Below are 27,900 nucleotides of genomic sequence, written 5' to 3'. Positions count from 1 at the left end.
TGGCTGCAGCCCAGGCCTGTGCCCTGACTGGGAATTGAACCAGTTACCCTTTGGTTTGAAGGCCAGCACTCAATCCACTGAGCCACACCAGCCAGGGCATATCAGTGGTTTTTAGCAAATCCACAGAGTCACACAACCATCATCACTGACTATTTGTAGAATATTTTCATCATCTCCTAAAGAAACCCTCTACACCCCCATAGCCAACATTCCCAGCCCCCGATCCTCTCAGCCCTAGGCAACCAAAATCTACTTTCTGTTTCTATAAGTTTGCTTATTCTGGACACTTCATATAACTGGAATTATATAATATGTGACTGACTTCTTTTACCTAGCCTGATGTTTTCATGGGTCACCCATGTTATAGCATGTATCAGTACTTTGCTTCTTTTTATTGTGTAATAATACTCCTTTATATGGCTAGACCACATTTGTTCAATCATTCATTAGTTGATGGTCATTTGGGTTGTTTCCACTTTTTGGATATTATGAATAATGTTGCTATGAACATTTCTATGCAGGTTTTTGTTTTGACATATGCACTATTCACATATGTTTTAAATTATCTTGGGTATATACCTAGGATTGAAAATGCTGGGTCATATGGCAACTCTACGTTTAACATTTTGAAGAATTGCCAGACTTTTCAAAAATGGCTGCACCATTTTACAGTGCTTCCAGCAACGTATACAAGTTCTATGTTCTCCTTATCCTTGCTTACACCTTAAAAAAAATTTTTTTAGCCTTCTTGCAATGGGTACTTTTTAAGCATTTGGTAGCAAATTATTTTTTCCCAAAGCAAATGTATTTAGTAAGTTAGTATCAGGAATTAAAAAAAAAAGTGAACCGAGCTTAAAATTCTTCTAACTGTGGAGAGTCATTTGCAGGTTGTGGGGCTGGGCAAGTTTCTTGCAGCCAGACCAGGTGCCAATTTCAGCTGGCTTGTGTGCCACATGTAGTACAAAAATGACAGGTCGCCAACCCTGAGCTAGGTTAAAATAAGAGGCATGAACACAGTTACCCTGGGCTGAAAAGCTCAGGCTGCTTTTTAGTACCCCAAATTTTCCTTAAATGTGATTCTCGCAGAGGTGTTTTCCCCCTTTAAGCAAACCAACAAATAAAGAACTCGTTGGCTCTAAATCTCTTCTGTCTGTCCATGTCTGACCCTTCGTCAGGTGTGTGTCCTACCCGGGAAATGGAATAGTTCAGGGTATAGCTTGGGGGTGGAGCTTGGACCAGTGCCAGCTCATTTTCAGATTAGATATTTCAAAACAGAGTTTCAGCTACATGCAGGGTTTAGGCGTCCGCCTGAGCAATCTATTTTCACTTGAAGGAAAATTTCAGACTGTAATAACTATAATAAGGCAAAATGGAGGGAAAAGGAGGAAATTGTTACTAACCTTTGAATATTAATCCCTGCAAACCCCAAGTTTGAAACTGCCACACATAATCATTATTTATTGAGGGTATACTTTGTGCTCGACACTGTTCTTAGAGCTATCAGTATTGTTTTATTTAATCCTCATTATAGCCCTATGAAGTGGGTATTATTATTATTGTGGTTCCCATGTTAGGAAATGGAGGCACACAAAGTTTAAGTAACCAGTCATCATCACACAAGTTTATAAGTAGCAGAACCAGCTGAGCAAGTCAGGCTGTGAGTGCCAAAGCCCACACTCTTAACCACTAGGGGATATTGTCACACAATAAAAGAGAGAAGATTGCAGGGGACTGCGAGAGGGGCAGGGATAGAAGCAGAGCCTCAGGGCTGGACCAGACGACTGAGAAGCATTTACTTGTCCACTCATGGATGAAATAGTAAATGCTTGGCTTTCCAGATTCCCTTGCAGCTAGGGGTAACTATGTAGCCCTTATCTGCACTATAGTGAGAAGTATGGGGGCATTTGTCTTGGCGGTGGGGAGCAATGAGGGGAAAGGAGAAATTTTGGGAAACAGTTTTATATCTGAAAAAAAAGGGGAGAGGGACAATGTCTTTTTTTGACATCTATTCACTCTTCTACTTCCTAAATTTGGATTTGATTGCGAGTTGATGTGATACTTCAGCTGTGGCAGCCATCTTGTGCCCATGAGGCTATAAACTAAGGACCAAAAGTCTATATGATGAAGGTGGTGGAGCAAAAGGTCCTTGATGAACACACACTGAAGCTGTTAACCTCTAGACATGTTATGTGCAACACTTAAATGCCTTTATTGTTTTTGTGTCTGTGGAGAGGTGGTAAAGAATAATAGTTAAGAATATGAACTTGTGAGCCTGGGTTTATATCCTGATTTTAGAACTTAGTAGCTCATATCCTTGGGCAAGTTACTTGTTTAGTGCCTCTATCTACTCATCTGTCAAATGGAGATAATAAAAGATCCAGAACAGAACTCTTGCAAGAATAATTCAAGAAACACCTGTGTACCTTGAATCTCGATTTATAATTAATAAAAGTTTGCCATGTTTGCTTACATGCACATGTGTATATGTTTTTCCCACCTGAATTATTTGAGAGTAAATTGTAGGCAGGCTGGTTAGCATTATTATTAGTCTGATAGCCTGTTAGTTGCATATACAACATGTGACCCAAACTAGACCATTTGGACAATTTCCTTTTTTGAATTTGAATCTTGGGATAGGGTGATAGAAGTAATAAACTGATTTCCTTTCTTCTTTCTTTCCTTATTGTCCCCCTCCCTTTTTCCCTTCTTTCTTCCACAAGCATTTATTGACTGCTACAGGCCAGACACTAATCTAGGTGCTAGCGACACTGCAGTGAACTAAACAAATTCCCTGCCGTCTTGGAGCTTATAGTCTAAAGTGGGAGATGGAGCATTAAAAAAAAGGTCAGTGTTAATCATTCTGAAGAAAGTAAGGCAGGGTAATGTGAGTGAGTGAGTGAGTGAGTGAGTGTGTGTGTGTGTGTGTGTGTGTGTATAGTGCTTAGAAGGTCTATCTACCTGAGGAAGACACGTTTCAAAAGGGATCTGAATGATGACAGTAGAGGGCAAGCCAGGAAGAAAAATTTCAGACAGCAAACGGAGCAGCAAAGTGAAAGTTCCTGCGGCAGGAGCATGCTTGGTATGTTCAGGAAACATCAGGAATGCTGGTGTCTGGCATGGGGTAAGAAATGAGAAGAGATATATTACTTGAGATCAGATAAGAAAGCAGAGACAGCATCACTTAGAGTCTGGGTTTTAGCAATGGGATGTCATCGAAACATGTTCAGGTTGAAAGTGACATACAGTAATTTATGATTTTTCAAAGCTCCCTCTAGCTACTGTGTAGGGAGTGGCTTATGGGAAGACTAATGGGAGAGGCAAGGTGCAGTTTAGGTGAAAGGTCACGCAGGATCTGAACATTTCAGTTGTGGATTCTCAACATCTAACATAGCATTATTATCTGTTGTTTGATGGAATGAATTCATCCTTGCAGCAAATATTGAATGAGTGTACACTATCTCTAAGCTCTGTAATGGGTAAGAAGACTACATCTGAGAACAAAAGAGACAAAATCCCACCTTCATGGAGATTTCATTCTAGTGTGAAAAAGATACAATAAATGCCCTAAGTAAACAAAAATATATGGTGTTTCCAATGAAAATAAGTGCTATGAAGAGAAATGAAACAGGGAGAGTGATAGGGAAAGCTGGGTTTGGAGTGGGTGGGAACATAAAATAGAGAAATTAGGGAAGGCCTCTCTGAGGAAGTGACATTTGGATGATGACCATGGGGAGATGAGGAAGTGAGAGACTTGAATTCTCTGGAAAAAGAGTGAACTAGGCAGAGGAAATAGCAAATGCAAGGTCTCTGAGGGCAGAGTGTGCTCGGCATGCTGGAAGGACCCCAGGGAGTGGCCAGAGGGGGGATGAGAAATGACTGACGCATTTAGAAAGGGAGGAGGTGGGGAGAAGTAGGTTGTGTAGGGCTAGCTACAAAGATTCTAGAGGAGAGACAGTAAGTGAGTTGGTTTTTACCAGGATCCTTCTGGTTGCTATGTTGAGAGTAGACTCCAAGAGGAAAAAGGGGAATGGAAGCAGGGTGCAGTAAGGAAGTTACTGCAATAGCCCAGGTGGGAAATGATAGTAGTGGAGCTAGTAAGTGGTTATTTATTGTATTCTATTCACACTCAATATTGAGTCAATATTACTTAATATATAGTCCATATTAAATTTCCCCTTAAGTCCTTTTCACGTCCTTTTCACATAAAACACACACACACACACACACACACACACACACACACACACACAAAACACTTGGACCCAATCAAGACTCACATATTGCATTTGTTTTCCACTTCTTTCAAGCGAGGTGTTTTGTAGCATGCACCGCTTTCTGGATTTGTCAGATTGTTTTTTCATAGTTAGGCTCAGTTTAGCGCTTTTTTTTTTTTTTTTTTACAAGAATACTACAGGGTTGGCGTTATGACTTCTTCACTGCGTCATATCAGGAGACACATAATGTCAGTTTGATCTATTATTGGTGATGCTAAGTGATGGTGATCGGTAATTGATTGCTTGGTTCAGGTGATGTCTGCAGATCTCCACAGAAAAGCAAGCTGTTCCCCTTTTGTAAACGAGAAGTACTCAGTGGCGTGATACTTTGGGACTGAGTATATCGTGACTGTCCTACAGTCCAGTAAGCTTTTACCCAGCGACTTGAGCATCTAGTGAATAGCCCCGTTGCTTCTGACCTTGTGTCTCAGTTTTCTCCTCTGAACAATGAGGGTAACAGTGTTCCCTAAGGGATGCTCATTTTGAGGACCAGTTCTAGCATACAATAAACGCTCCCTAAGTGTTAGATATTACGGGACCAAGACAAGTATGAAAAAATTAAGGGTAAATGTAGGGGTGCATTCCAGCTCTCCCCCACTCCCGCCGCAGCTCTCAGGTGGTAAGTGAGCCGAAGCCGGCGAAGGGTCCACCAAGCCACGCCCTCGCGCCGTGGAAGCCGTGCGGGGCAGGGGCACCCAGTGCCCAGGCCGCGCAAGGCCCCCTGGGACCGGTAGTGCTGGGCGTGGCCCTGGGACTACATATCCCGGCGGCCCCCGCTCCGCGGCTCTAGCCGCTGGCCCCTCAGCCCTTCCACAGCGACGGCAGCAGCCGCGGTGGCTGGGTCGGTGGCGGAGGCGGCGGCGGCTGTGGCGGCTGCGGGCTGAGCAGCGAGTTTCCGATTTAAAGCTGAGCTGCGAGGAAAATGGCGGCGGGCGGTGAGTGCAGATAAAGGAGGAGCGCCAACGGGCGAGAGAGTGGGTGCGAGGCGGAGGGGAGAGGACGAGTCTTGGAGGCTGCAGCGAGCCGGCAGCGTCGGCTCCGCGGAGGTGCTTAGGGGCGCGCCGAGTGGGGGGCGCGCTGAGAGACTTTCGGGGTGTCGGGGCCGCGCCGCCTCCCGCAGCCGGGAGGCAGCCGGCTTGGGGGTTCTTGAGGTTCCTGCGGGGAGGGGTCACCCCGAGGAGTTTGGGGGGACCGCGGGGGCCCACTTCCCCCTCCTGCCTTTAAAGTTTTATCTTCCTCCCGCCTCCCCAGCCCTTGAGGGCGGCTTTTGGAAGCTGCCTCGGTCCCTCTCTGCCCGCTGCCGTGGCTCCTTCGCAGTTACTCGGAAGAACCAGGGGGCGGGGGAAGCCGCACAGACCCCCGCCGACCCCCACCCTGCCTCGGGGTCGTACTCAGGCTGGGGTCGGATTCTGCTGCGTTTACTCCTGCGCTGGGGCATTTTTAATATTTTTCACACCAGTTATCTGCGGAATTTCCATTTTGGGCACGGGTGGGTTCTCAGCAGTTTTCTCAGTGAAGAGGCATTTTGCTACCTCTGGTGTGAAGGCGGGGATACGGCAAGTGGGAAGTTGGTGGACAAATTTCGGGTTTGGCTGTCTTTATTGGGACCGTTCCTTTCCCCCCGCCCCCCCATCATCTCTAATCTTTTGGACCTTGGTGCAGTTTGTAGTGATTTAAAGAAAGTGTTCGTCTTGCACACGTCTTAAAAAAAAAAAAAAAAAAATCCGAGTGGTCGGAAGGCTTGGTCGCTTCCCAGGCGGCGCGAGGGCACTCGGGGTGGAAAGTTAACCAGAAGAGCAGTTGTCAGGGGGACCGAGCATCGCCTCGGAACCTCCCTCCGCAGGGAGGTCGGGATTCCCAACTGGACTGGCACGCACGGTGTGCGATTCCCTCCGAGTGAAAACTTTGTGTCCCCCCCGCCTGCCGAATGCGGAGACTTCCTATTTGCAGTTTTCGAGCAGCGCTTCAAAGCCGAGCTGTTTTTGTTATTACGCCTGCCCCGTGAAGAAACAGGAAGGCGAGTACCAGCTGGCTTGCTGCGGCGGTTTTCAATGGAGTTGACGAGGGAGAGCGGCCGCCGTGCGGAGCGGGGTTGCTGCGGCGCCGGCTGCAAACGCCTGGCCTGCGCGCGGTCCCTGGCTGCGAGGCAGCGCCGGTGGCGGCTGCAGCAGGTTGTTGGGAGGCTGCCGGGGGAGAAGAAATCACAGGTCTCCGGAGAAGGCCGCGTGAACCGAAACGTTCAGTGGCAGTTCGCAAGTTTGTAGATTGCTTGTTCTAATTTAATTATTGCTCAGGTAGAATAGGGTATATTAGGTATGCTACCCACCTGGAAAGGCACAACAGCGTTGGAAAAGGACATCTCCTACTCTAACCCCTCCAAGTCCCCTCTCTTAGGAGGCAGCGACTGTGGCTGGCTTCTAGAGTACCCTTGGTCTTTGGGATAATTATTTTAAGATTTTCATCCAAAACACACCCCTGTTGAATACCAAAAGCAGGGAAGTAAGATGAACAGAAGAAAGGGAAAATGGGTGGGAATACTGTTTTCTTTTTAGTGTCTTAAAAAAATGTTTAGCTATTCAAACTTGACTGCATATGTTGCCTTCGCTACTAACGCCCTTAAAGAAATAACCATCTATGAGGCTTGAGCATGAAGAACCCTGCTGGGTTCATTGTTTGTATGTAAGACGAAGCCTCTCTAACATGTAAAATGATATTGAACACTATAGCTCCCGTCACTGGAGGTTGCTTCAGGTTCTGCATTTAAATGAGCAGCAATCTAGATTGTCTGTGATCCTAAATTATAGAGGTATTGTATGTATCGATGGAAGTGACTTAATTGTTCAGAAAGCATTAAAAAAAGCATATGCCAGGTTCTGGCATATAAAAGTAAATTTTGGATGTGAGGATTGCGGAGTGAGTGGGAAGCTGTAACGTTTCTAGAACAGTTATAGGAAATGTTTGTACCATGAAATATTCCTTAACTACCGAGGCTTTGAATATGCAGAACTCCAGCATAATTAACAGGATTTCTATTTTTATGTTGTAGAATGGTGGTTTTGAATCTACCAAGATTAACAAATTCATTAAAAAATTCAGTGATATTAGAGCTTAGGGTATTAAGGATTGTATTAAATCATTTCACTATATTCTGCATTTTCCCTCCTGTATAAGAATTATTTCTATAAATCACCTCCTACCCTCTAAGCAAATAAGTTAGAATTCATTCAGTAAGGACTTAGTGTACTGTGGAACCCTAGACCCCTTTTCTAGGAGACATATAAATAAAAAATACTTCTTGAAATGGTTACTTACTAATGCTTTCTTGACTGTTCTTTTGAAATAAATTTCCTTACAATGTCAGGGACGTAATAAAGAATTTAAAAATATATAAAAAATTCAGTCTTTTGTGTATTAGCAGTATGATTTTAGAATAGTTCTTTAACTTGAAGACTACTTTGTTTTTGCAAAGTCTTTTAAAAGAATGATTAAACATTTTAGTTTGGTAGGATAAAAAACAAGCTACTATTATCCTATCCTTAATTGGTATTAAAATAAACGGCTTTAGGGTTTTTGTTTGTTTGTTTTGCATTTTTTAAAACTGCATGATTTCAAGCCTTGGCCAGAGGACGCAGACTACTTTTGAAAACTTTTAGCTTGTTGCAAGTTTGGAATGAATATAGCCTGCAGTTATTATTTTTCTACCCAGCAAAGGGACCACAATTTAACACAATTGTTACTCTTTTAATCATGATTGAAGAGGTACTGTGGTCTCTTCACAGGTTAACCTAGAAAGAACCTGTTTCAGTTTGGTTTGAATTTACCATACTTTGTAGTGAAGAATATTCCCTATTTGCATTATTCAGTGGTTATAGCTTCGGGAGCAGAAAATTAGTGTTGCAATGTATGGTAACTTTTCTTTTTCTTCAAAGTTCAAATGAAAGAAATGGGTGACTCTATTAGTTTAGATCTTCAGAGATAGCATTGAAGTCGAATGCTGCAGTAAAAAAAAGTAGGCATTTTCTTCCATTTTGAGTGTTTTTATTGCAGGGAGGTGGTTACAAAATGAACATTTCACAGTTAAAGTGGAGGAGGTGCTGTATTGTAATGAGGCTTATTTCTTCACTTTGTTAATATTTGCTAGGTAAATTCATTTGGTCCATTTGGTTTTCCGACAGGGTTTCTGGGAGATTATTTTGGGTTAAGGATGCAATTTATCCAGAACCTAATCTTATTTTCAGCCTCCTAACAAGTAATGAGATTGGCTTAAATGAAATCACCTTTCCCTTTCCAACTTCTGGTGGAGAGTTGTTAAATGAACAGGAAAATGTCCAGAAGAGACACAGCAGGAGTAGAAGGGAAGACTGGAGTATCTAGGAGGCTGGTTTATCTACAAACTGGATAATCTTCTTAGCCTACGCGCTGCCACTTTCCAACTTTGTCAGCATTAGCTCAGTTTGGTAGGTTCTGCCGACCTAGGTCAATTACAGGGGACAGTAATAAAGGTTTATTTTGACTAACTGTAGTAAAGTTTGTGGCCTGGAGGCAGAGGAAAGAAGTCTGACCTAAGACTTCTTTCTAAGCGGCACACAGGCTTTACCTATTTCAAAGAATAGTCTAAAGAGCAAATGAACTAGCCTTTTCTGTTTGTCCTTGTCCCTATTTTTCATTAGGAACATCTGTATCCTATTTTTTCTTTTTTTGTTAATACTTTTTTTATTGCTTAATTCTAGGAAAGTGTAACTTTTTTTGGTCTTCTGTTCACCTATGAAGGTATTCTGAAGTGTTGAATTTCCTTGGTTAGAGGCTCTGAGGGTTGTGAAATGTCACTTTTTGGAGAATAGACTGACTAGATTACTGATTTTAACCCATCGTCATCCACAGTATGATGAAAAGGGAATATTGGCCTGGGTATTACATAGTAATGGATAATCTACTGCTCCCTGTGCCTTTGCTTTTGGTAGGTAGCTATGGAAGCTGAGTTGGTTTGAGCTAAGTTGGAAAGCGGTAGATGGATAGATGGGAAAGGACTGCAGAAGTCAGCATAATCCTATCAATTAGGATAAGCCTCATGGTTAATTGAATGTTGAATATACAGGTTAAATCCCATTATAACAAACGCCAGGGAAGTAGCTAAATTATTAGGTTGTACTGGTATTGAGCTTTATTGAATGCTGTTTAAAATAGATTAGTCTTTTTGTTTTTGTTAGAGATGTGGGAAAATTTTTATTTATTATAACAATTTGACAAGTTGTTATTAATGAGCCAATATGTTTCACCTTCATTTTTAATGCTTTTGCCTTTCAAAAGGAAAGAACCCATGTTGAGGTGAGCAGATAATTTGTATACCTCCTCCCTCCGATCAAATAACTTCATTGGTTTATCTTAACGACCAGATAAGTTTATTAGAATAAATACTACTGCCACCATCAAAGTGTGGTCAGAGGAAATGGGAATTTCCCTAGGTTTCCAGGTAACTACTGCTGGTAATTTTTTCTGCCCTGACAACTTTTTAAAATAAATGAATGCACTTCATTTTGGCGTGAACTTTCCTTCATCAGTAATAATTATTGGGCTGAATAATTTCTGTTCAACTGATGTAGCTTGAGACCTTAAGATCTCTATATGGTATTGTTAAAAAAAAGTGATGGTATTATTATAATCTTTAAGGTACTTACATATAAATAAAATTTTCAGAAACAGGATTAATATACATATGAGAAAATACTATTTTTATGCTTGGCCAGAAATATGTTCCTTCTGTTCTGTACTTTTAGATTGGTTTTGTCAGACTTCATCCATTTACCTCCCACCTATCTAAGGCTAGCATTTTTATTTTGGGTAGAGAGTTTTGATTGGGTGCATGTAGCAAGACATTTTCAAAGTCATTCTTTTAAATACATGTTCCATGAAGGAGGGAAAAATCTGAAAGAGGGAATTTCAAACAACCCAAGCAGTGTTTTGAAGGTTCTCAAGTCTTAAGAATAATGACTGACTAGTAGGCAGGAAGCCTGCAGTTGTATTGTGGTATTGTTCCTCCATCTTATGCATTTGAGAACAGGAGTACAAAAGAGAAGAAAGCCTGGGGAGGGGGGAAAGAAAGGGTTTTAACAAAAAAGGGGGGGCTTTTAGAGTAAATAATCTTTGCTTTTTTTGTTTAAGTGAAATCTAAAACCAAATTATTTTTACTTCGAGCGGAAATGTATGTTTATCATAATCTAAATGTATTAAACTCTCATTTTTATAAATGCTATTTTATTTGCAATGCAGTGTTATTGCTATTGGTGGGAAGAGCAGCATGATCACATACTCAGTTTTAAAACAGAACTTAAAAAAAATGCACATGCGAAAACCTTTAAATATTTTCCTCCTTTGTTAAGCAGTTATTATTTGCTAACCAGTTATTTGGAAAAGAATACTTACCAGTGAAGAGTTGAGAATCATTTGTGAGTTTGTACAAATTGGTCTTTTCTTAGATTTGTAAAGCAAGGGGGATGGAGTATGCTATCTTCCAAGGTTCCCTGTATTAGCTGTGCAGAATTTTTATTTACATTTTATTGGTCAAACAAAAAGTCAATTAAGCTTTTCATACCAGGATAGTGGTGTGAAGATGCAGGTTTCTGTGCTGACTCATGAGTTTGGGGACTGAGTAACTTTGAGCGCCTGACTTCATCATAGTATATTCTATGAGCTGCAAAAAGTGTGTGTGTGTGTGAGAGAGAGGAGAGAATTTTCAACCTTCTCTTCTGGTTTAAGAAAATGAAGTGATATTTTCTTTACTCTCAGTAAAGCTGTCATCAGTGAAATTATTTCTGAATTTAAGTCACTGTATAGAGTAGCTATATCAGCTTGATTTTGTTTCCAGATTGAAATTTGGCAACTTTATTTGAAAATGTTTTAAGTATTAGCCAATGTTCTCTTCACTAAATTGTGTCTTTAGTTCTATACATGCTGCCTCATTCAGGCTCATCTTTTTTCTTTTTTACCTGCCTGGTGGTTGTGTTCTATGACCATACTTGTATCTCAGCCAATGTAGTTGTCTCCCTTGCTGTCAGAGCAAATATTTGATTGCATCTAGGAAAATTCCGTATGCATGTTGCATCCATTGGAGGGGCAGTGGTATCTCTTTCATATAAGACAGAACTTACTACAATATTAAGTTTTAAAAATCATTTCAGGAATCAATAAAATGAATTCAGGAAGCCACTTTCAAAGTGCACAACCATATCTACAATGGTGGAAGCCTTAGGTGTATTGATTCCAAAGTAGGTAAACCTGAAATCGTAAGCTTTCACTAATAACCTTCAGCCTCCCCCTTTTTTCTCCCAGGGTGCAAAATACCTCCCATATGTGACTTCTTTTTTAAAACTGACTTTTCATACCACTATTCTCTTTGCCATGGGGTCTTAAGCTTCAGTCTTCTTTAATTTGCTACTGCTTGGCTGTTAGCCCACTCCCCTGCCCATATACATATTTAATATTTACTAAGCTTTTGCTGTGTAAAGCACTGTGAGAGTTAAAAAGGTTTTGACCTTCAAGTGTACGCAAGTGCCCACATCACTTCAGCACAAGCAATCTGTTTTGCCTATTAAAGATCGTGGAGAAGTTCAGAGGAGAAAAGGGACTACCTCTGACCAGGCGATCAGGATTCAGGACTTTGAAAAATGAGTAAGATTTTAATATGGAGAGAGCACAGTTACTGTTGGTGGGAAATCATGAGCAACAGTGCAGAGGTAAGACATTTCAAGACTTGGTTATTTAAATATTCAATTAATGTGCAAGTGATGGTACTGAATAAAATGGTTTTATTTTTGCAGAATCCTATTGATATGTGTTTCCCAAATGCTCTATACTTTTGCTAGTTTAATCTTATTAAATATCATGTGATCACATTTTTTTGCTTGAAAATCTTCAGAGTACAACCCAGATTCCTTAATCTAATAGGAACTGTTATCAGTGTTTTTTTAAATCAATCTTTTCCATTTTTGTTGCCCCTTATTTCAGTCATGCTAATTTTTCTGCTTCTTTTCCCTTGTTATCTTGTGTAGTCATTAAGGTTCAGCTCAGATCTAGTTTCATTTAAGGAAATTTCCGAGACCACAATGAAAATATACTGTAATTCTTGTTGCCTGGTATGAATTGTAATTATCTTTCTACATAGGAGTCAGTATTCATTGATTGGTAGGACAGATTCAAATTGTCTATTCTTTGAGCTAGGGACCATTTCTTTTTATAAGCTTTTAAAATTCTATGTTATATACTTGTAAGTTTTTTTGAATTATATTCATTTTAGATATCCCAGTACTTGGTGTTTGGATGTGAAAATTTCTAGTGTTCAGCTCTCAAGTTAACTTTTCTATCTGGAAATTGAGAAAAAATTAGAGTCCTAAGGATTTGCTTGAGACCTGTGTCTCCCTCATAGAGTCATCCCAGATAAAGCATGTCTGGGCCTTAGAATACGTTTATATTTCCCATTTGTCTTCGGAACTGGACAGTCTTTCAGTAAGTTGTGCAAATGTTTTTATTCATTATCATTATTCTTCAAGGAATTGTGCTAAGCATTAAAATTCCCTTGTGATCCAGGAGGTTATAATCTAGTTGAGAAATAAGTATAATTGAAAAAACATAGTTGCAGCAACATAAAGTGGTTTGGAAGTTCAGAGGAATGAAAGGTCGTTTTCAACTGGGATTGTTAAGGAAAATTTAATGGAGGAGATGCAATAGATCTAAAGGGAATTCATTGCTGCTTCTAATCTTCTCTTTCCTACATCTTTTATTCTGTAGGGCTCATAGTAAAAAAATTATTAATGGTTTTTAAATTGAAAAGAAGGCATAAACATGGTAAAGTCAAAGCAATACAAAAAGGTATACTGTGAAAAAGTAAGGCTCCTGGTACCCCAGGTCTTTGGTCTTTATAGCTACCCTTCCCGAAGGCTACTGCTGTTAGAGGGCATCCTTTACATATAATTGTTGCTGTCTTCAGTCCCTCCCTCCATCCCATTCTCTCTTCCTCTCTAATGGGCAAATAGGAGCACAGTGGGCTCTCACTGTTTTCACTTAACAGAAGAACTTGGAGAGCCTTCTATATCTTATATTTTTAAAAGTCTATATAATATTCCATTGTATAAATGAATTTGAGAAAACTCATGTAACTGGTTTCTTATTGCTGTTTTCAGTCTATTACTGTTTTGAATTATGTTGCAGTGAACTACATGTAGTTCTGTGAGCTGGAAGGAGTATATCTTAGTACAGAAATCTTGGAAGTAAAATTTCTAAATCAAAGAAAATGTACATTTAAAAATTTTAATGCCTCTTTAGTTCCCAAGGGCTTTCATAGTCTGACTTTAATCCACATTTCCAGCATTATCTCCTTAATTCTATTAATCTTATACTTAAGTTGTTGTTAAGTCTCCCTTGCTCTGCCTTCCACTTTCTTACCCAAATAAAGTTCTCTTTCCTGTGTTCTGATTCATATTCTTTGATAAAAAGGAAAAAAAAGCTACCATTTATCAAGTGCCTGTGTGTCTGAACATTGTTGTGTGCTCAGCGTACATTATCTCACTTAATAGTCTGAGTTTTTTGTGGTAGAATCCACCATTCTCCCCCCCCCCCGAACGATGTCTTATTCAAAATTCAAAAACTCATGATTTTATTAAAATTTACTTTTTAAGTTGAAATTTAAACTGTTTACTGGCTATAAAGGCAGCAAAAATGAGACTTAATATAAAATTTGAAAGTGGGTTATGAAGAACTTATTATGGGCCTAATCTATCTCTGCCTCTAGTTTATTTCTGTGGTATTAAGAAAGTCCTGATTGATACAAAGATATAGTCACAGATTGTCTCAGTTCAAAACTATATTTTGAAATATATAACAGGTACACATGGGACAAATTCAGAAGGTACCAAAGAAAAATAGGGCACTGTCCTTAGTTGTGCCTCAGCCACCTTCCAAGTCCCTGCCTACAGGCAACCATTGTTCTCTAAGTCTAGGTATATAATTGCATATACTTAACAGTTCTTAAGTTTAATGAATTTCTCCCACATTTTTGGGTAAACTTTATATTTACGTATAATTATAATATACACTGAGGAAAGTGCACAGGTACAGTCTGATAAATTTTCATAATGAACACACCTATGTAACTGGCACTCAGCTCTATTCTGGACCGTATATACTTTTCAAGTAAACTTGGAGAGGTCTCATATTTGTTTTTATAACTCCTAAGTTTTTTTTTTTTTTTTTTTTTTTTTTAAGATTTGATTTATATTTAGAGAGGGGAATGGAGAGAGGAACATCAGTGTGTGGTTGCCTCTTGCGTGCCCCCTACTGGGAACCTGGCCTGCAATCCAGGTGTGTGCCCTGACTGGGAATCAAACCGGTTTGGTTTGCAGGCCGGCACTCAATTCACACTGAAACACACCAGCCAGGGTACTACTAAGTTCTTTCAAATGGTTACACAGTACACAAGTGTATGGATGTATCATAATTTACATAATTGTATCAGTTTCATATTATTACAAACAAAACTAAGTGAATATTCTTACACATATTCCTTTGTTCTCAAATATGTATAACAAAATAGTTTTGTTAAAGTATGTAGAAATTTCTAGAAGTAGAATGCTGGGTTAAAGACTATGAATTTATTTTTTAGACAAGGGAAAGGGAGGGAGAGAGGGAGAGAAACATTAGTCAGTTGCCTCTCGTACGCCCCAGCTGGGGACCTGGCCCATAACCCAGGCATGTGCCCTGACTAGGAATGGGAATTGAACCAGTGGCCTTTTGGTTTGCTGTATGATACCCAGCCCACTGAGCCACACCAGTCAGAGAGGGCTGCCTTCTGAGTTTTGTATTCAGCCAACCACTGATCTACTTTCTGTCACTATAGTTTCCTTTCTTCCTTTCTTTCAACCTTTTCTGGGTATAATTGACATTTGATTAATTGTATATAGTTAAACTGTACAGTTGGTTTTGACATGTGTCTGCCTGTGAATCCATTACCACAGTTATACAATAATGGGAATATTACATCCAAAAGTCCTTTATATCCTTTTGTAATCCATCCTACCCTCATCTGCATGTAATTACTGATCTGCCTTGTGTCATTAAAGATTAGTTTGTATTTTTGAGAATTATATATATGTGGAATTAACAATATGAGGGGGCTGGCTTTTTTTCACTTAGTATTGTTATTTTGAAATTCATCCATGTTGTATATAGCAGTGGTTTCTTTTTATTGCTTAAGGAATATTGATTGCAGTGTATGGGTTTATCACAATTTATCCATTCACCTGTTGATGAACATTAGGGTTGTGTCCTGTTTTTGGTTACCAAAAATAGAGCTTCTGTGACATTTGTGTACAAGGCTTTGTGTGGATATATACTTTATTTCTTTTGAGTAAATACCTGGTGATGGAATTGATGGGCTGTATGCTAACTGTATGTTCAACATTTAAAACTTTTAAGAAACTGACACCTGTTTCTCAAAGTGGTTGTACCATTTTATGTTTTTCCCAGCAATGTAATTCCAGTTCACCACGCTGGATATGGCCAGACTTTTTAATGTTAGCCATTCTACTGGGTGTAGAGTGGTATCTCCTTGTGGCTTCATTTTGAGTTCCCCTGTTGGCTTATGATGTTGAGCATAATTGCATGTACTTATTTGCCATTGGTATATCTTTTTTGCTGAGGTATCTGTTCATATCTTCAACTCATTTTTAAGTTGGCTTGTTTATCTTAATGTGTTTTTCATGTAGTCTGGATACGAAACCTTTCTGAATATATGTTTTAGAAATATTTACTGAGTCTATGGTCTGTCTTTTCATGTTCATAATAGTGTTTTGGAAGAGCAAAAGTTTTTACTGTTATTGCAATTCATTTTTATTGATTTTTGTCTTTTCTATGACAGTTCATGTCTTTTGTGTTGCGTTTAAGAAATCTTCCTTGCCCTGGTCGGTGTGTCTCAGCTGGTTGGAGCATCGTCCTGTAAAATGAAAGGTCGTCGGTTTGGTTCCTGGTCAGGGTGCTTGCCTGGGTTATGGTTTTGGTCCCTGGATGGAACGTGTATGAGAGGCAACTGATGGATGTTTCTTTCCCTCTCTTTTTCTCTCCCTTACCTTCTCTCTAAGATTAAAAAAAAAAAAAAAAATCTTCTTCGCATTTGCATACTTTAAAACTATTTAAGCGAGCTGAGGTTCTAGTAATTGTATATATTTTTCTAAAAACCAAATAAAACTATTTAAGAAAATGAAAAGAACATAAAAAAGCCTTTGCCAAAACCAAGGTTATTAAGATTTTCTCTTGTAGCTTCTTAAAGAAGTTTCATACTTTTAGCTCTTAAATTTAGGTTTATGGCTCATTTCAGTTGATTTTTGTGTATGGTATGACATAAGAGTTGAGGTTCATATTTAGGTAGATAGCAATTTTTCTAGCATCATTTGTTGAAAATATTATGCATTCTCCATTCAGTTGACCTGGCACCTTTTTTGAAAATCAACCAAATATGTGTAGGTCTAATTTTGGAGTCTCTCTTTCCTCGCTCCCTACCCTCCCTTCCCTCCCTCCCTCCTCTCCCTTGTTATTGTTGTTCTTCTTTTTAAAATTTCTTTTCTTTTTTCCCTGCCTCCCTGTTTCTCCACCTTCCTCCAGTCCTCAAATCAGGTACAATCAGTCCTCCAACTTTGTTTTTTTTTTTATAAATTGTTTTGGCTATTCCAGGTCCTTTGCATTTCTGTATGATTTATCTTGTTTATTTCTGCAAAATCTCTTGTAATTTTGGTTGTGATTGCACTGAATCAGTCGATCAGTTTGGTGAGAATCGCTTTCTTAAAAATATTGTGTCTTGTGTTCCATTAACACATTATATATCTCTCCATTTATTTAGGTCTTTAATTTCTCTTAGCAGTGTTTTGTAGTTATCAGTGTACAGCTCTTAATAAAGCTTTTGTCCAAGTGGTAGTTCCCTATTTTTAAAAGTGATCATAAATAGTATTTTTAAATTTCAATTTCCAGTAATTTGTTAATTTATAGAAATAGAATTAATTATTGTGTACTCACCTAGTACATTGTAGCCTTGCTAAACTCATGTATTTTAGTATCTTTTATTTGGTTTGCATAGAATTGTATACATAGATGGCCATATTGTTTTCGAATAAAGACAGTTTTGTTTTTTTTCTTTGTTGTATTGGCCAGTGCTTCCAGTGCAATGTTGGGATTATTTTAATTGCGATTGCATTGAATCAATTGATTAATTTGGAGAGACAGATAATTTGTCTTCTTTTCAGTCTTAGGGGGTAAGCATTCAATCTTTCACCATTAAGATGTTAGTTATAGGGCTGATGATCTGCTTTGTATCATATAGCTTTCTCTCCCCCCTCCATTTGTTATTGATTGGTAAGAGGTTTTATTTTTATTTTAAATGTGTATTATGGATATATACTTTTTTTAGCAATATGCTTTTCAAATACTTTCTACCAATCTTTGGTGCATAATCTTTATTGGTGATCTGAGATGTCTACTAATTTTCAAGTTCTTGGTCATATGTATATTTTGGGGAATAATAAGTGTTTTAAAGCTTGAATAACAGTTAAGCAAACATGTGTCATAGACCCCATTCCTTAATTTGTGTAAATGGAAAGAAAAACTAAAGTTGTTTACCTGGAACATATCAATTCTTAAACATAGTTAATTATTTTCTACTTTAACTGTTAAAAGTCATTTTCCATTTTAAATAGTCTGGAACTTTATCTTTCTTTTTCTTTGTAATAAGAATGAATCAGGCCCTTGCCAGTGTGGCTCGGTTGGTTGTAGTGTCCTGTGTGACTGAAGGGTTGCAGGTTTGATTCCCAGCTGGGGTGCGGGTTTAGTCCGGGTTCCTTGTCGCCCGTAAGGTTGCGTACGATCCCCTGTGCATATGGGAGGCAGTGGTTTATACTCCTTTCTCACATCGATGTTTCTTTCTCTCTCTTTCTGTCTCTCTAAAACCAATGAAAAAATTTCATTCGGGTGAGGATTAAAAAAAAATTACTAAGTCTTTGTCTATTTCTGCATTTATTATTACAAATTAAGATTGAAAACATCAATTGTGTTGGTCTGGTGTAATAATCCTAATGAAAAGATGCGAAAGATCTTCCTAATACTCTGACTCTTGTGAGATTTTTGTCATTGGTCTCTCTTTAACCCTCACTGAAAAACCCAATCTTTATGGCTTATGTTTATTAGTATGGAATATATTTCTTTTTTTAACCAAGCTATATTTCACCATCTTCTCTTTTCATGGTTTCTCTGCTTTACTGTTCTACTGAGTTGTATTAGCTTTTTAATGCCTTTACATTTGTGTTATTTTGACACATGTGCTACTAGTCACATTTAGTATTTATATTAAATTATTGTAACCTTAAATCATTTAAGTATGTCCCTGGACACTTTTTTTTTCCCCTGCTCAAAAGGAATGATACCTCAATTTACTTACCAGTGCTCTTCCCTAATTTGAAGGTACGTATTTTGATTCTGTTCTGTCTGAATTATTCTTTGTTATGCTGGAATTTTGGAACATTTTGCAATTTATATTTAAGAAGGCTTGTTTAAAAAAAAAAACAGTGGAAATTTCCAGTTTAAAAAAAATCCAACTACTGGTCTAATAACTGCTTTGCAGGAAGAAAGAAATATGAAAAAGAACCGCAGACGTTCTGGATGTCAGCCTGTGAAATTTTCCACTATTTCCCATAATAACATGCAGGCATGCTTATACTGCCGGATTCAGTGCAACTACAGTTGCACTCTGAGTGGAATTTGAAACTACTCTATCAATGATAAAATGGCATCTGGCTAGCTTTTAGTAAGCAGTTAATAAATTCACACATCTAAAGTATATGTTTGTTTCATCTCTGCCTGTAGTGTGGCCATAACACCGAACTTGCAAAATTGAACTTGCAAAATTATTTATGAGTCTTCTAATTCCAAAATTTCTGTTTCAAATGATTTTTGGGTTTTTAGTTTCAGTAGTTATGCATCTGAGAACATAGATATATAAAATCATTCTTTTAGTGATGGTGCTACATATATTTTTATTTTATTGGGTTTTATACTAAATTGAATGCTCAGAAAATTAAAACAAAGTTTTAAGAAGATTTGCATAAGCTCACTATTCATTTGATGTGATTTAAGAAACATTTAGCCCTGCCTGGTGTGGCTCCGTGGATTGAGTGCTGGCCTATGAACTGAAGGGTCACTGGTTTGATTCCTAGTCAGGGCACATGCCTGAGTTGTAGGCCGGGTCTGCATTTGGGAGTGTGTGAGAGGCAACCTATAGAAGTCTCTCTCCCACGTTGATCTTTCTCCCTCCCTTTTGCTCTTTCTAAAAATAAATAAATAAAATCTTAAAAAAAAGTTTTCACCTCTTTCAGGTTCCTGTTAATCTTTCAAAGGATTAGTAGATTATAAATATACTATAACCACCCACCTCTACCTTGATTCATCTCTTTCATGGAAAATGCCTAGCAGTGGTATTAAGAAATGAAATCAAGAAATTCAGGTTTTATGAATTAACCTTTTAAACTCTTAGGCATTTCTACAGTGAGGAATTTAAGTATTCATAATAATAAAACAGATGTGCATACATATCTTTGTATTTTTTAACACTTAATCACATTTTGGAAATAAAGGCATATTAATGCATAAGTATATCTTTTTCCAGGACTGTTAGGTCTTAGATTTGAACAAGAACGGCATTGCAACACAACAGTGGCCTCCACCCCTTCCCTGTGATCCACTCTTCCCTTGTGCAGCCTCATCCTTCCTCTTGACCTTTCCTGTATCTATAACTCTTCTGTCCTCTTCATGCACTTCCTCTTCTCAGCCCTCATTAGGTCTTCAGATATTTTACCCCTTTCCTCTCATCTTCACTTTTCCCAATCAACTTTCCATCCTTCAAGTCTCTCACTGTTTCTAGTTGCTCACTGTTAACCAGGTCTCTTCTTTACCTTCGGAAGGTTTCTTTGCTCCAAGTGTTCTCTGCTCCTGGCAGATTGATTTTCTTTTCGTTTTCAATCCCTCAAAGACATACATCCTCATACCTCTCAAATCCTTCAACTTTCATTTTTGTCTCCATGTTTTCATTTATTCCACAGAAATTTGTTGAGTCCTAGCTAGGTGTCAGGGGGATATACCAGTGACTAGAGTGGCTATGGGGAAAAAAAACCAACAACCCTGCATAAGGGGACTGGAAACTGGTGTGTGTGTATGCATGTGTTGTGAAGTTTACATTTTAGATGAGTAGTCATGGTAACCTCTGAGAAAATAACATTTGAGCAAAGAGTCCAGGAAGAAAGCTTGTGAACACTGGAGAGTGGGGGAACATTCTGTGTAGAGAGAATAGCCAGTGCAAAGGCCCTTTTGGTAGGAGCACTCTTAGTGTGTGTAAAGAACAGCGAGGTGGCCAGTGTGCTAGCGAACAGTGAAAGGAGGAAGTAGTAAGAGAAGGAATTAGAGTTAACAGTGGAATTTTGTAGGGAGTTGTAATTACGTCTTTAGTTTTTATTTTGAGCAAAGTAGGGAGTCACTGTAGGTTTTTAACTTTTGGTATTCTAAAAATATCTTATGATTATTGATTTTCCCCTCCCCTTCCAATTAAAGCATTTCATTTTATTATAAAAGTAATTAATTTATAGGTTCATTTGGAAAATATAGAAAAGTACAAAGAAAATAAAGAACAAATAAAGATTATCAGTAACCTCATCATCCATGATTGAAGATTTTGTGTGTATGTATGTTCCCACATGCTTTCTTTTGTGCTTGTGTGCATGCGTGTGTGTCTGTGTGTGTGTACACACAGTAGGGTTTTGGCAGACAGCAAATAAACTGACTTAGGCTTTAAAGAGATGCCTCCAGCCGCTTTGTGAAAAGTAGCCTGTATCAGGGTAAGAAGCAGGGAGACTTATTAGAAGGCTATTACAGTAATCCAGGTATGAGATAATGTTGTCTTAGACCGCGGTCGCAGCAAAGGCAATAAGTGGCCAAATTCTGTATATACAGGTTCTAGCACAAATAACTTCCCTTTTTTTATTACAAAATCTTTTATTACAAAATCATAAGCATGCAATTCTGTAACATAACAATATTACGCTGGAGCACACCATATAACATTTCAGGTGAAATGTTCAAATTGCTGTCCACATCATGTGAGACATTCACATACCCTACCAACCACACTCAAGCAAGCCTTACTTCTGCTGGACCCTGTATTTTGAAGGTAGAGCCAACAGAATTTTGTGATGGAGTCAGTGGGATTGGGTTGTGTGGGGTGGGCCAGGAGAGGAGGGAAACATCAGGGGTGACTAAAGAGTTTTTGGCTTGAGAAACTAGAAACCTTTGGTTTCATTTTTCTTTCCTGTTAAACTGTCCATCCAAGATTTAATTCTGGCTCGCTCTCTTGTGATGTGTTTTCCTTGTTCATTTGAACTCGTGATTATTTCTTTCACCAAACTTCTAGTCTGTTTTGTCTAGCTTGGCGCTTGGTACCCACCACAAGATGATATATATAACAAATTGTTTCACTAGTATTAGTCTTTTTAACTAGGTAGTAAGCACCCTTTCACTGATGATGCTGGATTTACTTATCTCCTCAAGAACTAATAACTTTCTGAGTACATTTTGGGCATTCAGTAAATGTTTAATGGTAAACTCCTCTGGCTTGAGAATAAGATACGAGAAAACCTTCAGTGCCTATTCTAGCCTTACTTTTGGCTTAGTGGCATCTTTTGGGGATGAATTGTTTTGGATACTTTCCTCATTTATTTTGAGTCTCAAAAGCCATTAAATGCTTTCTATTTCCATAAAATGTTATATATTATCTTGAATTCTTCAGCAGTATGAAGACTTATTATTTTTTAAATAATGAGTATTTATTGCTTACCTGAAACACGTAGCGCATCCTAGGAGATGTAAAGGCAAGTGTGAAAAGGTCCCTGCCCAGAAAGGGACTTACACTTTCGTGCATACAACATAACATACATACACATATGTCTCCTTTATGAACACAACATTGTATTATGATTTAATGCAAAAAAACTGTTTATAGTAAGTTTGGCATTCTAAAGGTCGTAGAGGTTCTTTGCCTCTTTATGCAATTGTATTATACTTTTGTATTTTGGGTTCTGATTTATTTAAAAGTATTTTTTTTTATCTTCACCTGAGGACATTATTGCATTGCTTTTAGAGAGAGAGGGAGAGTGGAAGGGAGAAAAACATTGATTGGTCGTCTCCCATATGTGCCCAAGTGGGGATCAAACCTGCAACCTAGGTATATGCCATAACTGGGAATCGAACCCACAGCCTTTTGGTGTATGGAACAATGCTCCAGCCAACTGAGCCACACCAGCCAAAGCTGGGTTCTTACTTGTTAAAATAGTTTTTCAAACTTATTCCTAGCTGTTTCTGCTTGCTGATGGGAAGTTTGCCATCCCATCACAAGTGGATCCTCCCCACCCTCTTTTGCTTTTATTTGCATTGTATTTCCTTGTAGCCTTATTTAATATCAGTATTCTTTTTTTAAATCTCCTGTGCTACTTACACTTTTACTATCCTGTATAGGAGCACTTGCTTTCCTATTTATTTATTTGAGAGAGAGAGAGATATCACTTTGTTGTTCTACTTATTTGTATGTTCATTGGTTGTTTCTTGTATGTGTTCTGACCCGGGATCAAGCCTGCCACCTTGGTGTATAGGGATGAAGCTCTGACCAACTGAGTTAGCCGGCCCCGCGGCCTGCTTTCCTCATCTTTTAGCTTTGCTTTACTTTTACCTCTTAGTTCTTAACTTTTCTACCTTTAAAATAATTTCTGTAATACATCCAGGATTCCAGAAAACACGCAAGATCTTCATGGAATTTTCACATAGAAACATTGTTCTATTTTAAGCAAAGAATAAGTTCTTCAGATGATCCTCACTTATTAGATACTGTCAGGATTAGGGAATGTGCTCTCCCTATTTACATTTGAGGTCTCTTAAATTTCCCTTGTTTGGAAGGGATTAAATTTTCTAGACAGGGAGGATAGGAAAGTTGGTAAAAAGCAGTCCTTTCACTTCTGTCAGTTGTGGCCACCAACTTAGTTTTGCCTGTGATCATCATTGCTACTTGGTAATGGAATATTTTTCTTTAGAAAGATGATAGAATGTAACTTGTGTACATTTTAATGATAATCTAGTTAATTCAATGAGTGCTTACATATATAAACCAAGGAGATTAAAATGTCCTACTTAGATGACCTTTAGTTGATTTGCTACAAGTCTTTGGGTCTGGGAATACTGTAGTAATTCATGATGTGGTTTTTAGGCACATCATTAGAAACAAAGAAAATACGTAATTTATTTTGGTTGGAGAGTAGTGGTAAACTTAAGCTTTAACATTCCGTCCAAGACAGGCTGATGTTCAAACCTTTACCTCTAATAAGTCCCAAATCTTTAACTGCAAGTTTTGGAAAAATGATTTGTTGACATACATTGTTAGATGATTTTTAAAGACATAATAATTTGCTTGGATAAATGATTTGCTGACACATTTCATAGGACGATTTTTAAAAATATAATTCGTGTTGTCTGCTCAGTTGTGTTCATAAACTAAAATTATTAATCCCCTCTTTCAAATGAATCTGTGTTTTATTTTGAGAAGCTAGAGATAATATGATGATAATATGTCCTCCTTTTCTTTTTCTTTTCTTTTAAAAGAACTTTCAGCATCTGTTCTGGCTGTCCTCTTTTACTTTACCCAAAACTTTACTTAGAGCAAAAAAAAGCTTGCATGCCCTGCTTTGTTTCCAGTACTTCACTTTGTATTTGGTAAGATGTTCTCTAAAGAAAATATAGATGATGTTGCTTAGGTAATGTTGTGTTTTAGTATCTTTCTTGGGTGGCTCAGCTTTTCAATCTTTGGGAAGATCTGTTGATCAGTTTTGATGTTTGACATTTCCTCTTTTGTGCCATGGAAAGTATGTGTGCCAACAGTACATGAACTCTATTTATTGCAATATCCTTAGTGCCCAGAATGGTGGCAGGCACATGGTGGGTACTCAGGTATTTGTTGAATAAATACAGAGTAGCAGTAGCAACAATTACTATTTACTGAACATATGCTGTAGGTCAAAGTGCTAAATACTTTGAATGGATTTGGTAGTATTTCCATTTCTTTTATTGCTGAGTGTTTTCCTACCCATATGATGTGTATGAGTAGGTGTGACGGGGGAAGGAGGAGATGATGCTGGCATTATTGAGGACGCTGCTACCAAATTTAATCAAACCTAAGGCGCCATCAGCTAAGGTGCCATTTTATGTGCCACTAGGAAAGAAAGGTAAACTGCCAATTAAAACTATGGGCTATCATCAATAACATGATACATTGTGATTTCAAAGGTGTAAAAACATGAAAAAAAATCCAAGAACTTCTAAGGAATACCAGTAGTTTTACATAATTCTCTTCATTTAATGATCAGTGAGTCTTCTGTAGGTATTATTACTCTTATTTTAGAGATGAAGAAAATTCAAGTTTTGGGTTAAGTTCATAGGCTCTCAAGATAGAGGATCCAAATTGAGGTCTCTTACACTTAAGAGACCATGCCTTTTTACCATCTCATATTGCTTCAGGAGTCAGGGAAGCAAAATAGTACATTGGCCTGCCAACTCTGGCTTGAAGTTTCTTAGTTGGCATGGCTTTAAATGTTTTCTTAATGTAGCTGTTTTTGTCTTTTTTAAAATCAACAAAATCTCTGTATTTACTATGTGCTAGCTACCCTGTGTTTTTATGTGTATACAAAACAATATAAGGCCTTATCTCTTTCTCTCAAGGAATTTACAGTCTATTTAGGGAGATGAGAAATAAACATGAAAGTTAGATAACTAGAGAAGATTTAAATAACATTTCAGAGAATAATGAAAGAGGTTTAACAAGGCAGTGCAGGATTAATTACGAAATAAATTGTACAAATAATTGCTTTTGGAGTTCAGAGGAAGGAGAGATTGCTTGAGGCTGAAGTAATCCAGGGAAGGATTTAAATGAATTCCGGGGAGATAATTTTAGTTAGTGAGATTATTTACTTACTCTAAAATCGTATTAATGTTTGTTACAAATGGAACTGCAAACTCTTGAACATGCAGAACCGTAGTACATTAAGTTTTTTCTCTGTGCATGAGAGCAGAGCATCTACCTGTTGTAGAAAAGTAGAAGCAATCATATGGTATCAAATAGAAAGAAGGCCCCCCCCCCCCCCCCCCCCCCCCCCCCGCCAAATGCCTTGAGTGTCACTCTTGCCACATTTACAATTGGTTGCATTTTCTGAACCATTGCCAAGGTTACTTTCTGTGGCTCTTAAAGTTCATGATGAGCTTTGAAAGGTTGGAAGCAAGCATTAATTATGCTACTAGTGTTTTCTGTATTTTGAAATAGGACCTCTCTTATTTAAAGATGCATAGCAAACTGTGGATTGAGCCCTGGCCTTTATACCAAAGGGTCTCTGGGTCTATTCCCACTCAGGGCACATGCCTGGGTTGCAGGCTAGGTCCCCAGTTGGGGGTGCTCGAGCGGCAACCACACATTGATGCTTCTCTCCCTCTTTCTTCCTCCCTTCCCCTTCCTCTAAAAATAAATAAATAAAATTTTTAAAAGAAAAAAAAAAGCATAGCAAACAGAGAATAGTCCACCATGTGTTTGAGACTACATTCTTGAGTCAGACCCTCACACCTCAGCATTGGATTATACGATGTGCTTGCTTGTTCTACGGGGAAGTTGAAAGCAAAATAGTAAAGGCTTGGGAAGCATGAGAACTGCATTTTGGACCTTGTTGGATAATTTTGGGCATTTTATTTAACCTGTGGAGATATCTGAGTTGGATCACACCAAAGATTCTTTCCCTGTTTTTCAACATTTTTCTTATTAAAAAAAATAGCAATAGATGTCCATGGCTAACAAAAGTTCAAACACTACAAAAGTCTAAGAAGTGAGGTTTCCCTCCCACTATCTTGTTCGCTAGCTCCTTCCTCAGAGGCAATCATTGTTACCCTAGTTTTGTATTTACAAATATATCTATATGTCTTTATAATCTTTATATTCCATATATCTCCTTCCTTTTTTTTTAAAAAAAAATTATTTTTAGAGGGAGGAGGAGGGAGAGAAACATTTTTAGAGGGAGAAAGAGGGAGAGAAACATCAATGTGTGGCTGCCTATCGAGTGTCCCCTACTTGGCATCTAGCCTGTAACCCAGGCATGTGCCCTGACTGGGAACTGAACTGGCGACCCTTTGGTTTGCAGGCCGGCACTCAATCCACTGAGCCACACCAGTCAGGGTTCCTTCCTTTTTTTATAAGCACAAATAGTAACATATTAAAAACATTGTTTTGCATGTGATTACATTTAATACTATATTTTGAAAATGGTTCTATATCAGTAAATACAGATCTAATTTTTTTTAGCAGATTACCATTTTATTAACGTGCCTTATTTTATTTTATTTTATTTTTTAAAAGATTTTATTTATTTTTAGAGAGAGGGGAAGGGAGGGAGAAAGATAGGGAGAGAAACATCAATATCTGTTGCCTCTCACATGCCCCCACCTGGGGACCTGGCCCACAACCCAGTGTGCCCTGACTGGGTCTCAGACCAGCGACCTTTTGGTTTGCAGGCTGCCACTCAATCCACTGAGCCACACCATCCAGGGTAATTTATTTAGCCAGTTTATTATTGGTGGGCATGGTTTGTTTCCAGTATATTGCCATATAAGAATAGAGTGCTGTAGTGAATTTTCTTATATACATTTTATTGCAGTTTTAATTTGTACCTCTAATATTAGGAAAGCAATCAAACATCACCCTCCTGCCTGGTTTACAGGGCATTTGTATTTCCTTATTCAGTAAACTTGATATTCCTTGTTTACTTTTCTTTTGGGTTATTGGTCTTTTTCTTTTTATCTGATTATTTTCATATAATGAAATATATATTACATATTTAAAAAAGGCATTTGCCTTTGAAAAATATCTGTTGTAAATACTTTTATGCCTTTTTAAAAGAGTGATGGATTTGCACTTTTTTGGCAGATATTGTTTAACTTTATATTAAAATGCCCACTTTTCCAGTATTCATTTTTTTTGTAGCCTATCTTGTACATTTTATACAAGATGAAGTTACACTTTTGTATATTTTGTATGGAATTTACCTAATATATTAAAATTTTTTATTGTGGTAAAATATGCATAACATACAATTTACCATTTTAAAGTGTACAGCTCAGTGACGTTAAGTATATTCCGTGTTGTACGACAATCATTACTGTGCATTTCCAGAAATTTTCATCATCCTAGACAGACCTAATATCTTTTTAGGTAGCAATTTTAAATTATGACTTAATAACTACCTCTCATATTTAAAAAGATACTGTCCATGTGAGCTCCTTTTAATCCAGATACATGGAACTCTATATCCTTGCTTAGGTTTTAAGAAAGAGACAGCTATAACTGGGTAAAAGTCTCTTGTACTCTGAGGATTCTTTTCTGATGTTTACCTTAGTGTAGGTTATCATTTTATCTTCTTCCAGCAGTATTACTTTTTTCCCCTGCTTTATATTTTGGAAAATTTTAAACATAAAGTAG

The 27,900-nt window shown here is 38.1% G+C and overlaps 1 protein-coding gene across 5 annotated transcripts in view; it reads left to right on the top strand.

The window, feature by feature from the left end:
* The first annotated feature begins 5,066 nt into the window (after positions 1-5,066).
* Positions 5,067-27,900, top strand: part of NCOA3 (nuclear receptor coactivator 3) — a 109,366-nt gene continuing 86,532 nt past the window's right edge. For all 5 annotated transcript variants that reach the window (XM_054573632.1, XM_054573637.1, XM_054573635.1 and 2 more), the window contains exon 1: positions 5,067-5,209. The gene's annotated coding sequence lies outside the window, so the exon portion shown is untranslated. The remainder of the gene's footprint in view (positions 5,210-27,900) is intronic.

This window comes from Pteronotus mesoamericanus, unplaced genomic scaffold, assembly GCF_021234165.1.
Source record: "Pteronotus mesoamericanus isolate MK-2021 breed Mesoamerican mustached bat unplaced genomic scaffold, CSHL_Meso_final contig_25, whole genome shotgun sequence".
NCBI lineage: Eukaryota > Metazoa > Chordata > Mammalia > Chiroptera > Mormoopidae > Pteronotus > Pteronotus mesoamericanus.
This window is presented reverse-complemented; position numbering and strand designations above follow the sequence as displayed.